The sequence below is a fragment of the Geotrypetes seraphini genome, chromosome 1 (assembly GCF_902459505.1).
Source record: "Geotrypetes seraphini chromosome 1, aGeoSer1.1, whole genome shotgun sequence".
NCBI lineage: Eukaryota > Metazoa > Chordata > Amphibia > Gymnophiona > Dermophiidae > Geotrypetes > Geotrypetes seraphini.
The window spans coordinates 529428964-529445617 of NC_047084.1; the positions used below are offsets into that span (position 1 = coordinate 529428964).

Consider the following 16654-nt stretch of genomic DNA (forward strand, 5'->3'; position numbering starts at 1 on the left):
TCAGGTAGCGACACGTTGCTCCAATCTGGCATGGTCTCTCTGGAACTAGGGGAGCCTTTCAGGATTTTTACCCCTAGGCAGCAGCCTAGAATTGCTCTTTCAGTGGTCTTTTAAAGAATACTATTTAGTCAGAATGGCCTTAATGAAAAATATAAACTTTATTTGGCCACTGGCCTCAAAATCATAGTCCATAACCAGTTTCAATGCAAGCATGAAAACATAACCAAAAGAAAAGATTCCTCAAAAACAAACTTTAACTCTGTTACCAGCTCTGGACTTTAGTAGGCAAATTATAAACAATCCTCTTCACCAGAATCTTAAGGTTAGGCATACTTTTTGCATGCAAAAAAAATACAATCCTTTAGCTTAAATGCTTCCCTGTTGTACAACAGCTGAAATAAGCAGCTCCCTATTCCTGAGCTGCAGGAGGGGAGTTTATGGCAATAATTAATGAGCCAGTACTACTGGGCTGTTGGTACAGGTAGCCCTGAGAAAGAGACAGAATCATTTACACTTCTGGGAAGCAGGTTCCTTAGCAAGGCACACACAGCTTTATATCATTCAGAGAAAACATAGCAGTTTTACACTCAGAGATTCTCAATCCATTTCTGAGAAGCATACAGGCTAAATGCAATTAACAGGCTGCTATAGTAACAGCGAACAGCTGTTGTCCTCACACAGAGTTTTGTGAACAGTGAGTCAGAGTAATACAACAGGCTGAGATTCCTGCCCAGCGTTTGGCTCAATTTAATCACTGTTTTATTCAGTGAAGGATACTGTCCCATTGCTTAAAGCATAGAAGAAAAATGTAGAAAACTTTACATTCCAAAATTACCCTTCTCTTGCAGCACACACAGTCTGCATATCAGGAAAAAAAAACAGCCAAGGAAAACATCCAATAAACTCATGTTTGTTTCAAGCCACTTCCATTTGCTCAGGCCACACTTCAATTGCAGCACTGTTGTCATCCACTATCATTGCTTCTCCTGGATCTAAAGGCAGGTTTTCTTCAGCCTGCTCTTCTCTCATTTCCCAGTAAGGGCTGGCTGCCTGCCTGGTCTGGGGTAAGCTCAATCCTGTTCTGAGCTTCCTGTCTCTCCTCCCATCCTCCTTTTCTGCCCTGCTCTCTGCAGATCCTCGCTTTAAGCTGAGGAAAAACCCCACACCCCTTTGGCTTCAGTAGGGGGAAGGGCTTTCCTCCCTCAGCCTGGGACGTTTCTCTGAGGGAAAACTGTCTGTCTGTTTTCTGCCTTACAGGAACTGGATAATAATAGGGCAGAGATTTCCTGCTTTGCTTTGGCACTGCCTTAGGTAAGGCAAAGCTTTCTCAGTCTCATCTTCACTGCACATAGGGTAGTCCAGAGGTAGGCAATTCCGGACCTCAAGAGCCGGAGCCAGGTCAGGTTTTCAGGATATCCACAATGAATATATATGAGATGGATTTGCATGCACCACCTCCATGAGATGCAAATCTATTTCATGCATATTTATGGTGGATATCCTGAAAACCTGACCTGGCTCCAGCTCTTGAGGACCGGAATTGCCTACCCCTGGGGTAGTCAGCTAAATTACTGTCATGGGCTCTGACTTGGTCTGCCCTTCTGCACCAGGGTTTGTATGCTTTCCTATATTTCCCTGTGATAAACCATGGGATTGCTGTAGGTTTGTCACAACCTTTTATTTACATTCCAAAGCTTTTAAATTGATAAAACTAGAATATTTGGATTTTAGATTTATTTACCTTTTCAAATCTCAGGATTATGTTAGAAATTCAGGTACATTTGTTAGTCCTCTTAGGCAGGAAACTGCCTAGTTGCTGGATCACTAGTAAGCTGCTCGTTCAATCTGGCACAAATCACACTGCTAGTCATCCACCAAATGTATCAAAAGTAACTTCATGGCTCTCGGAAAGGTGATACAGATATATATGCAGGTTATGTTCTCATGGATCCTTTCTGATGAGGGTAAAGGCCAAAGCAGAGATGCTTGAATCCTGGAGATGAATGCATGGCTGTGTGGATGGTGCCATCGAGAGCATTTGGCTTAGTGGACACCATCTCTGCTGAGGCGACAGCGAAAGCTACTAGGATGCTTGAGTGCATAGAGAGAGGAATGGCCTGTAGCAAAAAGGAGGTAATTGAGGCCTCTGTATAAGACTCTGGCGAGACTCATTTAGAATATTGTGTACAATTCTGGAGACTGCACCTTCAAAAAGATATAAACAGGATGGAGTCGGTCCAGAGGAAGACTTCTAAATGGTCTTCAGCATAAGATATATGGAGACAGGCTTAAAGATCTCAATATGTATACTTTGGAGGAAATGTGGGCTAGGGGTGATAGGTATTTTAAAGTCTCTATCATATGTGGCATAAATGCGCATGAGGCAAGTAATTAAAAGCAAGCTCTGGAATGAGGGGGCATAGGATGAAGGTGAAAGGGGATAGACTAAGAAGTAACCTCTGAAAATATTTTTTCACAGAAAAGGTAGTAAATGTGTGGAATGGCCTCCAGTGGAGGTGGTGGAGATGGGAGATATGATATAGATGTTTAAATACTTACGTGGCATAAATTTGTATAAGACAAGGCTCTTTCAACTGAGAGGAAGTTCTGGAATGAGAAGGCATAGAATGAAAGTTAAAGGGGATAGATTCAGAAGTAACCTCAGAAAATATTTTCATGGAAAAGGTGGTGAATGCTTGGAACAGCCTCTTGGTGAAGGTGGTGGAGATAGAGTATGTCTGAATTCAAGGCAGCTTGGGACAAGTACATAGGATATCTAAGGGAGAGAGGGGATAGCGGTTGGTGTGGTTGGGAAGACTAGATAGGCAATATGGTCTTTATCTACCTTCATTTTGCTAAAGATAATAATAAAGTGACAAAATTGTAGGATTTACAGAGTAATGAAGAAGTGCTGTAGGTTAATCTGGAAAGAGGGAATGAAAAAACTGTTTACACTGGTGTGATATACAGACCTCTACAGGCAGAAAAAGTTAAAGACATTCAAAAGTCGGAGTAAGGGGTCGGAGTAAAGGGCCAATATTCTGACTGGCGGGGAGTCACGAGCGGTGTGCCGCAGGATCGGTGCTGGGGCCGTTACTCTTCAACATATTTATCAATGACCTGGAAAAGGAGGCAAAGTGCGAGGTTATAAAATTTGCAGACGATACCAAACTGTGCGGCAGAGTTAGCTCCAGGGAGGAGTGTGAGGACCTGCAAAGGGACCTAGACAAGCTGGAAGACTGGGCGAACAAATGGCAAATGCGCTTTAACGTGGAAAAATGCAAGGTCATGCATATAGGGAAAAAAAACCCGTTGTTCAACTACAAATTGGGGGGGGCATTGTTGGGAGAAAGCAGTCTTGAGAGAGACTTGGGAGTGCTGGTGGATGCATCACTGAAGCCATCCGCACAGTGCGCAGCGGCCTCAAAAAAAGCCAACAGGATTCTGGGCATCATAAAAAGGGGCATAACAACCAGGATGAGGGAAGTCATCTTGCCACTGTATCGAGCGATGGTGCGTCCGCATCTGGAATATTGCGTTCAATATTGGTCGCCGTACCTCAAGAGGGACATGGCGGTACTCGAGAGAGAGTCCAAAGGAGAGCAACGAAACTGGTAAGAGGGCTGGAACACTGCCCATATGCCGAGAGGTTGGATAGGCTGGGGCTCTTCTCTCTGGAAAAAAAGGAGGCTCAGGGGTGATATGATAGAGACCTTCAAGATCATGAGGGGCATAGAGAGGGTGGATAGGGACAGATTCTTCAGGCTGAAGGGGACAACAGGTACGAGGGGGCATTCGGAGAAACTGAAGGGAGATAGGTTCAAAACGAATGCAAGGAAGTTTTTTTTCACCCAAAGGGTCGTGGACACTTGGAATGCGCTACCGGAGGACGTGATTGGGCAGAGTACGGTACAGGGATTCAAACAGAGAGTGGACGGATTCCTGAGGGATAAAGGGATCGTGGGATACTGAGAAAGCTAACCAGAAAATAAGTATAGAAACCCGACCAGGTCGTGCATGTGCAAGACCGGAGGGCTAGGACTTTGATGGGAAGATAGGACTCAATAGGAAACCAAGGTGGCAATGGGGGCCCCTTCTGGTGATTTGGACAGGTCGTGACCTGTTTGGGCCGCCGCGGGAGCGGACTGCTGGGCAGGATGGACCTATGGTCTGACCCGGCGGAGGCACTGCTTATGTTCTTATGTTCTTATGTTCTTAAAATATAGCTATGAAAGAGGAAACACTACTACTGATAATAGGTTATTTCAATATGCTGGATGTTGATTAAACCATCCTTGCTGCAGTGTCATCTAGCAATGCAGAGATGCTAGATTCTCTACAGGGAGAACTGTTCCAGCAGTTACAAGGGTCCTTCAAAAAGTTTCTGCACTTTCATATTTTTGCAGGAAATGGTTGGGGCGGGAGAAGTGGTAAGAGGGTGTGTGTCGTAGAATGTCATGTGACTAGTCAATCAGGCAAACCGGCTCACCTTGCAGATAGTTTTGTTTTTTGTTGTTTTATTTATTTCTCCCCCGCCCTTATCCAGGGTGAGTTACATATGAACATACAAAATAAGACATTAACATTCATCGTACAAATACTGTACCAATTACAAACTTACATATAAAATCAAATTGCATATTACATAACATCACATCAGCGACGAATATCAATTAAGACAAAAAACTTAGCTTTGAGATATTTAATAAATAGTGTTTAAAAAAAAAATAAAAGTGTGGAAACTTTTTGAAGTTCCCTCGTAGTAAAGTGCAGAAACTTTTTAAAGATCCCTCATAGTAATTGAGCCCATGCAAGTTGGGGACATACTGGTCCTAGTGCTTACAAATGCAGAGATTGTTTCTGGGGTTATAGTGGATGATCACTTGGTTGTGTTTTGGCAATAAAGTCTGCATTGGGAATCTACAGACCTCGGGGGGGGGGGGGGGGGCAGTGAAGTTAAAATCTGATGTCCATACACTCACTAACAAGGGTGGAGTTTGTGCTTGAAAACACATCATACAGCAATTGTGCAGTGCTGTCATGGATAGTTGTTAAGCAGTCAGACACTATGGGGCTCATTTTCAAAACACTAAGATGTCCAAAAAAAACAGCATAACTCGCCACTTGGACGTTTTTCTTGCCAAAATGTCCAAGTGCTGATTTTTGAAACTGGCTTTCTGGACATCTTGCTAGACATCTTAGCCGCTGTGCATCTAAAGTTTGAGGGGGCAGATTGGAGATGTATTATGGGCAGATTCTGGGAGTGCTTAGCACTTGGATGTCTTGCGGTGATAACACTGCGCAACAAATTTTTAACTTTTTTCTGGGGCAAGCAGAAAATGAGGTTTACTTTATAGAATTTGGCCTCCGGTGTATGAAAATAAGAACATAAGAATAGCCTTACTGGGTCAGACCAACGATCCATCAATCCCAGTAGCCCATTCTCATGGTGGCCAATCCAGGTCACTAGTACTTGGCCAAAACCCAAAGAGTAACAACGTTCCATGCTACCAATCCAGGGCAAGCAGTTTTCTCCTATCATGTATAGTTTTTGAGCAAATTGCAAATATTTATAGCATGAGAATGCATTCACTGATTTAACTGAGAAGCAAAACTCTGATACAAAATTGACGATTTAATCTCAACTGTGCTGTTGAAGCTTGAAAATTGCTGATGATGCAATACAGCACATTGCTGATGATGCAAATGGCCTACATATTCTGCATATTCCAGCTCCGCCTCCTCACCCATAATAATTGAATTATATAGCACATTATTACATCATCATTAAAATTAATACTTTAGCTTGAAAATCTAATTTGAGGCACACTGTTTTAATATTTCAGAGATTGTTATAACATTTACTCCAAGCATTAGAAAATATAGCAAAAATGTTAATTTTAGCATTATAATGCTCTCTTGCCAAAAATCAGAGGGTTATTCTGAAAAATTAAGGTCAATTTTGAATTCAGCGACCTCAAATCACTATAGAACATCCATTACAATTCATGCCCCCAAACCTCTGTTGCACAATAAGAACATAAGAACATAAGCAGTGCCTCCGCCGGGTCAGACCATAGGTCCATCCTGTTCGGCAGTCCACTCCCGCGGCGGCCCAAACAGGTCACGACCTGTCTGAATCACCAGAAGGGGCTCCCTTGCCACCTTGGTTTCTCATTGAAGTCCTATCTTCCCATCGTAGTCCTAACCCTCCGGTCTTGCACATGCACGACCTGTTGGGTTTCTATACTTATTACTTGGTTAGCTTTCTATACTTGTGTTACATCCCAGCTCCTCCCTCAGTATCCCACGATCCCTTTATCCCTCAGGAATCCGTCCAATCCCTGTTTGAATCCCTGTACCGTACTCTGCCTGATCACTTCCTCCGGTAGCGCATTCCAAGTGTCCACGACCCTTTGGGTGAAAAAAAACTTCCTTGCATTTGTTTTGAACCTATCTCCCTTCAGTTTCTCTGAATGCCCCCTCGTACTTGTTGTCCCCTTCAGTCTGAAGAATCTGTCCCTATCCACCCTCTCTATGCCCCTCATGATCTTGAAGGTCTCTATCATATCTCCCCTGAGCCTCCTTTTTTCCAGAGAGAAGAGCCCCAGCCTATCCAACCTCTCAGCGTATGGGCAGTGTTCCAGCCCTTTTACCAGTTTCGTTGCTCTCCTTTGGACTCTCTCAAGTACCGCCATGTCCTTCTTGAGGTGTGGCGACCAATACTGAACGCAGTATTCCAGATGTGGACGCACCATCGCTCGATACAATGGCATGATGACTTCCCGCGTCCTGGTTGTTATGCCCCTCTTTATGATGCCCAGCATCCTGTTGGCTTTTTTCGAGGCTGCTGCGCACTGTGCAGATGGCTTCAGTGATGCATCCACCAGCACACCCAAGTCTCTCTCAAGTCTGCTGCCTCCCAACAATGCCCCCCCCCCCCCAATTTGTAGTTGAACAACGGGTTCTTTTTCCCTATATGCATGACCTTGCATTTTTCCACGTTAAAGCGCATTTGCCATTTGTTTGCCCAGTCTACAATGTAATCAAAATTTCCACAGCAATATGCAAATCATCCAAATTGTTAAAAATGTATGTTCTTCACCATAGCTTAGCAAATAAATATTTCTAAAATCCTCAGGAAAAATCTCAGCTAGTGTTTAAAGAGCCATCAGAAGCGGCACTCCAGATATACAAGATATCACCTTGTGGAGCTGTTTGCCGCTATTACTACCTCATAGGCCTATACACTACTGAGTCTGGAAATCTTATTCTATAGTAGTCTTGTTTATAATTTATATTCTTTATACAAAACTCCAGCTTGTAAGCTTAAATTAATAATTTAGTTGAGACTTGTCTGTGAAGTCCTGGTTCAGACATTAGATAATACCAGGAACAGCAGAACGCCAATGCTGACATGCATGTTTCGTGGAAAAATACTGCTTCAGTATAATCAAATATTTCCCAAGACGACTAGGACAGATCAGTTTTAAAAGTGTCTAAGTGCCAAAAAGGAATCTAAACTGACCAGATGACCACTGGAGGGATTAAGTAATGACTCGCCAATGATCAATGACCCTCTAGCACCCCACAAAGATCTGAATGAAACAGTATATACCTGTCTGTTGAACAGCAGCACCTGGTATTGGAAAGCCTACTTAGGGCTCCTTTTACTAAGGTGCGCTAGTGTTTTTAGTGCACGCAGGATATTACCGCGCGCTACGCGGCTAGAACTGACGCCAGCCCAATGCTGGCGTTAAGGTCTAGCACGCACAGCAATTCAGCGCACGCTATTCCACGCGTTAATGCCCTAACGCACCTTAGTAAAAGGAGCCCATAGAGTATGGGTGGACTGAGCTCCCTCTGTACAGTAGGAGTAATTATAGCAAATCCATCTCAGTCTGAATAGGTTCTAGGGGGTCAAGCTTTTCTTGGATTGTGAGTCATAGTCAGAACAAGGCCCCAAATCTAGAAGTTTCTTAACCTCATGTTTCTCAAGGAACAATACTGATTTTTTTGTGTGTCTGTTGGCTCCATAGTCTTAATGAATTATGATAATTTCTGTGTACTAAGCCTTACTGTAAAATCATGTAAAAGAGGTAATGTCTTCTGACAGGTTACTAATTAGTATATGGATTAGATTTGAACCCTCGAAGTGGAATGATGATGGATGAGTATTATAGGTGCCCCTGTTCCCTTCTCAGTCATGCCACTGCCAGTGTTGCCTTATAGACAAGGTATAGGAACAGCAGTGGCTCTTGATGTCAAGCATGAAATAAAGAAAAAACCTGCCCACAATGCAATTGCAAACCAAATTCATGTTGTTATTCTTTTCAGCTGTTATTCTTCCCCCATTCAAACTGCTTTTTACAGGGAGAAGAAAATGTGCATCCTCAGCCAGCTGCAAGACCAGAGGAAATGTGTCATGCAAGGTCAATATGTGCCAAAATGTTACTATCTGAACAGTCTTTATTCTCCAACCTTGTACTCTTCATGAGGGGATGATATTCTGTTAGCTACATATCTAGCTCTTATACACACTATGCTGTCCTCAATCCCTACCTTGCCATCATGGCCTAACTAACTCACAACCTCCATGTACCCATCAACAATCAGCTTCGGACCTAACACTTTATCTAGATGACTAGTGGTTAGAATAGTGAGCCAAGAACTGTAGGCCTTTTAAGGTAATTAGTGTGTGTGTGTGTGTGTGTGTGTGTGTGGTGGTATGTCAAGTTTTGCTGCTAAGAACAGTGAGGTAGCAATGGCTGTATAATTAATAATAATTCATGATACATACTAATATTTTTTACCTGACAAAAATAGCAATAACCTAAAGAACCACATGTCCTAACTTACATTTGGAACTTAGCAATACTCTCTATGTAACCCCCTGGACTATAGGAAGGAAAACACTGTCCTTGCCTGAATTATGGGATGCACAAGGAAGAGTTCTTTGCTCCCTCAGCATGGCAGGTCTTACCTCTCCCTCTAGAATTCCAAGGAGATGTTGCAAGTTGGCTCCTGGATCAGCCATAGCTGATGGTACAAGATCATGTAGATAGGATGCCGCAGCTCTGCGATATCTTGTCCTGTTTCAGCAATGAAGCTGGAATGTACACAGCCCTTCTCTGAAACCAATCTTAGTTGTAGCTAAGATGCTACCTGGTACTGGTTCTCACTCACTGACACAATCTTGTAGTTCAAGTTCGTTTGTAAGCAGTGAGGGCCAGATTCTGTAGATGGCACCTAGAAAAATGGCAGCGTCTGTTAAGTGCCATGCATAATTTAATTTTTTTTTTTTTAAATGAGCTTAATTGGCATGATTATTGGATCATACCATTAATAGCTCATTACAACAAATTATAATTAAGATTGAGTTCCATGCGAAACTCAGGATGCCTACACACACCTACATGTAGGTATCTAGCAGCTCCTACCGCCTAAGCAGGCATGATTGGTGCAGAGTATAGGTGTGGAAAAGCTTAGGCGCCAGAAGGCACCAACAATCTAGGCAATGAAAATCCATGCTTGTATTTAGGTGCCAGTAGGCACGATTCTGTAAACAATGTCTAGATTTAGTTGACATGAGGCATATGCCATTTTATTAGGAGCCATTTATAGAATTAGACACTCAGATAAACTACATATTGGATACTAAAGTAATACATCAGAGAAATGTGTATAAGAGCCTGAGAGGTCTGCAGCTAATCCCTCTCTCTAGTCTTATATCTGCTTCCTTCCCTACTTGCTCACTCTCCTCTCCTCCTCCTTCTCCTGCTCTAAGCCCTCAACCAGAGGTCATGATATGATGGAGACCATATCACACACAGAAAAGTTATATGATTGGATAAGCTGGGCCCACAATGTTTTGCTTTCATCAGGTGTGCACATGCATAGTAGATGAGGTAAGGCCTTGACTAATGAGGGCTACTGAGCTAATCGGATGGCTGATTAATGAGCTGGCTAATGATGATTACCCCCCAGCTCTGCATCTCTGTGAAACTGTCTCCCCCATAACTTCTCACAGAAGGATGAAACTGCAAACAGTTCTTTCTCACAAACAACTTATAATTGGATGATATCAGTGTTCCAGGTGCAGTGCACAAAGGAATCCATAACAGAATATTTATGTTACAGTCAGAGCGTAGTTTGGCTAATGCAGGGCTTATGCAAAATGATGTTCAGAACCAAACACGGGCACTAGAGGCAATTAACTCGACTAGGCTACGCGTGCGTTCAAAAGGCACCAGCGCAGAGCACAGCATGGGCACTGAAGATCAGCACAACTAACATGCAAATGTGAGTCAAGCAGATGTAAACAAGGCATGCAGTATCTCTCCTGGTGCTCAGAAACAAGCGTTTTTCAATTAACTTAGGCATCGTCAGGGCGCCTCCCGATGCCTACGTTTAGCCACTGGTTATAGAATTTCCCTTGAGTGCCTCCTAGTCATTTTTACCCATTCTCCACCACTCAGGATTTTTTAGACCTCAATCATATCTCCCCTAAGCTGTTTGTTTTCAAAGCTGAAAAGCCCTAATTTGTTTAGCCTTTCCTCATACGAGAGGATTTTTATCTTCATCATTATGGTCACTCATCTTTGAGCCTTTTCTATTCCACTATAACTTTTCTGGGATACTGCAACCAGAATTGAATGCAAGGTGAGGCTTCTAGTGACTCTCCCCCCTTGCAACCTGTCATTCTATAAATCTCACCCATCCAGCATCTCCCACTCCCCCCACCTCCACTTCATCTAGCACCTTCTCTATTCCCTCCTACTCTCTCCAGGGCATTGACTCTGTTGATAATCTTTGGGTCATCCACAAAAATGCAAACTTTCCCTTCTATCCTTTTGGCAATGTCACTCACAAATATATTAAATAGAATTGGTCACAGTACCGAACCCTGAGGCATTCCACCACTCACCTTCTTCTCTTCCAAGCAGATTCCATTTACCACCTCTGTCAATCATTCAGTTTCTAATATAGTTCACCCCTAAATTCAGCCCATTCAGTTTTTTATTCATGAGTCTCCTTTGAGGAACCGTACGAGTTTTGCTATAATCCAAGTAGATTACATCTAGTGCACATCTTATATCCAGTTCTCTGTCACTCAAAAAAATCACACTTTTATATTGCCTGAGTGTTGTCTGAGTATCTGAAAGCTGTCTGACTTGAAGCCCGAAAACCGTTCATATACAGTACATATGCTGAGTTGTTGGTATGATAAAATCATGATGCAGCAGCTTGAGAACATTGCTGCAAAATTTTGGCTTGAAAAGAAAAGGAGTTGCAATTGGAAGGACACCATACAAGAGGATAAACAAATTAGAGAAATAAGAAGAGAACAGCTGCCTTTGGAGAAACTCTGTATGAGAGAAGGAGAATGCAATGAATCAAGAACTGCAAATACAAATGCAGCACACTGAGAAAGATTTTTTTTCTTCGAAGTTTTAAATGTGCTTTATAAGGAATACATATAGGGCTCCTTTTATTAAGCTGCGCTAGCGGTTTTAGCACACGCTACAATGCCATGCGCGCTAGACGCTAACGCCTCTATTGAGCTGGCATTAGTTCTTCCGCGTAGCACGGGGGTTAGTGCGCGCTAATCTGCAGCGGGCGCTAAAAACGCTACTGCAGCTTAATAAAAGGAGCCCTTAGAAGTTTGTTTGCTGACATTTTTAAATTTAGGATGTTACTAGAGCGCTAAAGAATCAGAAATACAAAAGAAAAATGTTTTACAAAAATTAATAAAAGAATTTATAAATATAAGAATCAATAATATAAATAAATATTTTACACAACATGTAAAATAAAAGTTAGAAAGAGAGGAAGGAGGGTTTTTTTTGCCGATGATTGAAGAGAGGGGGTAACTTATAACGAAAGGTATGAGACCCCTGATTTTCTGAGGCATTTCCTTCTTGTTTGATGTTAATATTGAGCACTAGTAACAGTGGATATAGTGGGGATAGTTTGGAAGTTGTTCATATTTTTTGACCACTGATCCCATTTAGTATTAAATAGTGGTGGACCTCAAAGAAATCAATCAGATTCATTTAGCAGACTTTTCCTTTGGTCAAACCATGTTGCCTCAGATCTTGCGACCTTCATCAGCAACTCCATCATTTTTCCTACCATTGACTTCAGGCTTACTGGCTCATAGTTTCCCATTTCTTCCTTGGTCCGCTTTTCTGAAGAGAAACCACATCTGCTTGTCTCTAATCCGGTGGAACTTCTCCCTTCTCTAAAGATCTATTGAATAAATCCTTAAAAAGGCCTCAGTAGAATTTCTCTGAGCTCCCTTAGTATTCTGGAATGTATCACATCTGGCCCCATAGTTTTGTTCATTTTCAAGTTTGTTTTATAAACATTTTCTTTCATAAATGGAACATTTCATTCCCAGATATACCCTTGGCAGCCCATGGTACTTGTCCAGCATTTTCCTCTGTGAATATAGAACAGAAACATTTGTTTAGCATGTCCACTTTATTCCCATCACTCTCCACATAGCTGTTTTTAGTATCTTTCCTCAATTTATTTTAAAATTATCACTTCTCAACATTTGTGGTGGGTTTTTTTCTTTCATCTATACTTTTGCTTACTGTATTTCTCTCTTTTCCACTTCCTTGAGTGTTATCTGATAACTTTTTTTTCTATGATCCTCTTGTGTATTTCTGTATTGTTTGAATGATGTCTCTTTTGCCTTTATTTTTTCATCCACTTTTTTGGAGAACTGTATCAGATAAACTTCCTATTTTTCTTGTTTTTGTGTTCTTCTCTAATATAAAGATCTGTTCCCTTGTTTATAGCTGCTTTCAGCTTGAATCACTGTCTTTTTTCAGTTCTCCTGTGTCTACCTACCCTGTCAGTTCTTTTTCATGTACTCCCCCATTCTGCTAAAATCAGCATATTTTAAATCCAGTACTTTGAGATTTATGCGTCTGTACTCTGCTTTAGCTCTTATATCAAACCATATCCTATAATGATCATTATATTCTAGGCGGGCATCCACTCAGATGTTAAAAAACACTTTCTCCATTTGAGAGCACTGAATCCCGACAGAAAAAGAGGAGTCTTCCTTTACCCAGCATCTCGAGAAGCAAAACAAAAGAAAGGCAAAGCCGATGTCACAATACAACACAAGGAATTTTATTGAACGTTCCTATGGGAAGTCCCGACTAGGATCCTGGTTTCGGCAGAACACTGCCTTCCTCAGGGGACATACCAGACTGATAACAGGATATTACAGTGGTATCTCTTTTTCAGGTAGTCTTGAAAAAGACCTTTAGGAACGTACTGAAAGAAGTACTGACAGCCAAACTTCTAAAGAAACATGTCAAGCAACTCGTTCTTATCGTCTGTTTCTGTTTAAAATGTATTTTATTTGGCACATTGTTTTGGCATTTTTGTACCCTGCCTAGAAGGCTTGATTGGGCGGAATAAGAAATTTTAAAGAAACTTGAAACTTACGTCTATGTCTTTTGAGCTAGTTCTTGCCCCTTTTCTCATTTGTAAAAAAATTGCTGTAAACTTGCTATTTTAATTTTGTAAAACCGCTTTGAATTTGGATAAGGCGGGATATCAAATTTCAATAAACCTTGAAACCTTAGGGCTCCTTTTATCAAGGTGCGCTACGGGGGTTAGCGCGTCGGACATTTCATCACGCACTAACCCCCGCGGCAGCCTAAAATCCTAACGCCTCGTCAATGAAGGCGTTAGGTACTAGCACGGCAGGCGGTTTAACGCGTGGTATTCTGCACGTTAAACCGCTACCGCGCCTTTGTAAAAGGACCCCTTAATAATTCCCCAATTAATTTAAATTTATATTCGATGAAGCTGTTCTCTTTTTTTATTATTAGGGCAGTAATGCACAAATCTCTTCCTTTACAAAGCCACACTAGCGTTTTTAGCACCGGCTGCGGCGGTAAGAACTCCAACGCTCCTATGATTTCTATGAGCATTGGCATTCTTACCGCCGCAAACAGCATTACAAACACTAGCGTGGCTTTGTAAAGAAGGGGGAAATTTGAAAACCAAGTTGTGAGGAAAGGAATGTTTACTCTAGTTATGTTTATGTTTATTAAGTTTTTTTATATACCGGCGTTCTCAAGGCAACATGGCAGTTTGCAATGATCTAGAAAATAAAGGAACTACATCTGCAATAGGACAGAAAGAATAAGAAAAGTGAGAAATACAACAAAAGAAGACAAAAGAGGAACATCTGGTCCAAAGTCCCTAGCAAAAATATGAGTTTTTAGGAGAGCCCTAAATTAGCATCTCGGAGCCGGATCGCAGAAGGTGGGAACATGGCTGAGGAAGATCCCTTGATCTCGGTGAATTATGAGGTTTTTGGGAAAGTCCAAGGTGTATTTTTCTGAAAATTTACACAGGCTGAAGGAAAACAGCTGGGGCTGGTGGGCTGGGTGCAGAATACAGAACATAGCATTGTGCAGGGACAGCTTCAGGGACCCATGTCCAGGATCCGAGAAATGCAGCAGTGGTTGCAGAAAAAAGGAAGTCCAAAATCACACATTAAACGTGCAGAATTTCACAGTGAGAGGAAGCTTGCTCAGCTGGAGCACAATGACTTCTGTATTGTCAAATAAAAGCAGAGCACTTTCCACCTTTTATCTCATATCCAATGTGAAAACCCTTATTCTCAGTGTTATTTAGTTAACTTTCTAAATTATTTGTATCTTATAGTTGTGAAATTCTCATGCATGGAGCCTCCTCCCATGAGATCTTTAGTTTTATGCTTGTAAACTTCAATAATATAATACAAAATTGCAATCCTAAAAAAAAAACAAAAAAGAAGAGCCCTAAATTTAATATATGTGAGCTCTGAATGGAGCTCGAAGGTTAGAGAATTCCATAGATGTGGGACTAAGGAGAAAAAAGCCTAGTGATGAGTAGATTGAAGCTTAGGGCTCCTTTTATCAAGCCGCGTTAGCGGTTTAACGCGTGTAATAGCGTGCGCTAAACCGGGAGCCGCGCTAGCCGCTACCGCCTCCTCTTGAGCAGGCGATAGTTTTTGGCCAGCGCAGGGGTTAACGTGGCTAGCGCGGCTTAATAAAAGGAGCCCTTAGTCATGTGCACTGATGGGGTTTACATCATCTCTATACTTAGAATGCCCTTTTATAGTTCAAAGGAAAAAATACTCATGGATATTTGCACCTTCCTTCTCTGCTGCCATTTTTGCCAACTAAAACAACTTGCATTTTCAGAAGGCCAATTTGCATCAATATATTTATTTATTTTCTTTATTTCAATATTTATATGACATGTGGAGAGGCATAATAAAAAAAAAAGCATCTAAGTCCCCCTTTGGCCTAGGCCTTAAATGCTGAAAATAGAAGCAGGAAAAATGTCCATTCTGAAAAAAAAAATGAGGGTTTTTTTTTGAGAATGGCCTAACTCTACGTTCACATCAATATACACTATTCAATGTCATTTAGCCTCTTTAATTCCTCACTATATTCTATCAGGGCTTCAGATATGCCATTTGATCACCAAACATTTTCAATGGTTGCCAAACGTATTTTTTATGGCTTTGGCTTCTTCACTAGCCCCGTTGTATTCTTATTTTCTTCATTTTTTAAATCAAACTATTAAAGTGTTATGTGCAAAAGTCAATAACTTAATACTTGTGTTAAAAACTTATCTTAGTTTTATCTTTTACTCTTTTTCTTATATCTCATCGGGAAGGGACTTGTCATTTTGACATTTTCGCCATTAGGCTGCTTCAAGAAAAGTCCCCCCTTTCAAAACTTGTCTGTACCATCCCGATCCACATAGCATTTGTTGAAGCCCTGATAGAATATAGCAAGGAATTAAAGAGGCTAAATGACATTGAATAGTGTATATTGATGTGAATGGTTTATCAATGTCTGACTTTTGACTGCGGGATATACTACCTCTACATTCAGCATACCACCACTACGTCTACACTTACAACACATTATAAACCCCAAAAAAGTCTAAGCCCCAAAAGCCAGACACCCCCCCAAAAAAACAGCTCCCCCACCCAACTGTGATAGGCAGAAAGGATGCCTACTCCCTCCTGCCAGAACACCCCCCTATAAACACCCCTCACCCGGTGACCGGCCGACACCCCACTCCCACACACCAATCACCCCATCCACCTGCCAACCCTACCCACACAGCAATCCCCCTAAAGGAGAGACAACTCCCCCCAACTTCCCCTCCCTATACATTGTAAACAGAAGGTCCGGCCGGCCAATCTGGCGGGTCTTCCCTTTCCCAGTGTATTCTGGGATGCACCAGGGAGAAGCCTAAGATCCTGATTGGCTCAGATACTTCTTGTTCTTGCAGACTAAAAAATCCCAAAGAACACATGCTGAAAAGTAAAATGGTAAACGTAAAGGTATCCATTCATATCATCCCTCTATCTTCCAGCCTACCAGTTAAAGCTCTAGTGGTTACAGAGTAAGTGCTTGACTTATGGATCTGAGTTAGCACTGACTATAGTGCCTTCTGCAAAAATGGAAACTGGCACTTCAGTTGGTGATAACTTTAGCACAATGCCCCCCCTCCTTTATTTGTGGTGAATCCATACAACATCCCTCTTACTCTGTCCTTTTACCAAACACCCCTTCTTTCTCCTTCATTTTCTGTCCAGCACTGTTATACCTCC

The 16654-nt window shown here is 41.8% G+C and overlaps 1 pseudogene; it reads left to right on the top strand.

Annotated features, from left to right (window-relative positions):
- The first annotated feature begins 14306 nt into the window (after positions 1-14306).
- LOC117367228 lies at positions 14307-14628 on the top strand (annotated as a pseudogene).
- The last annotated feature ends 2026 nt before the right edge of the window (positions 14629-16654 follow it).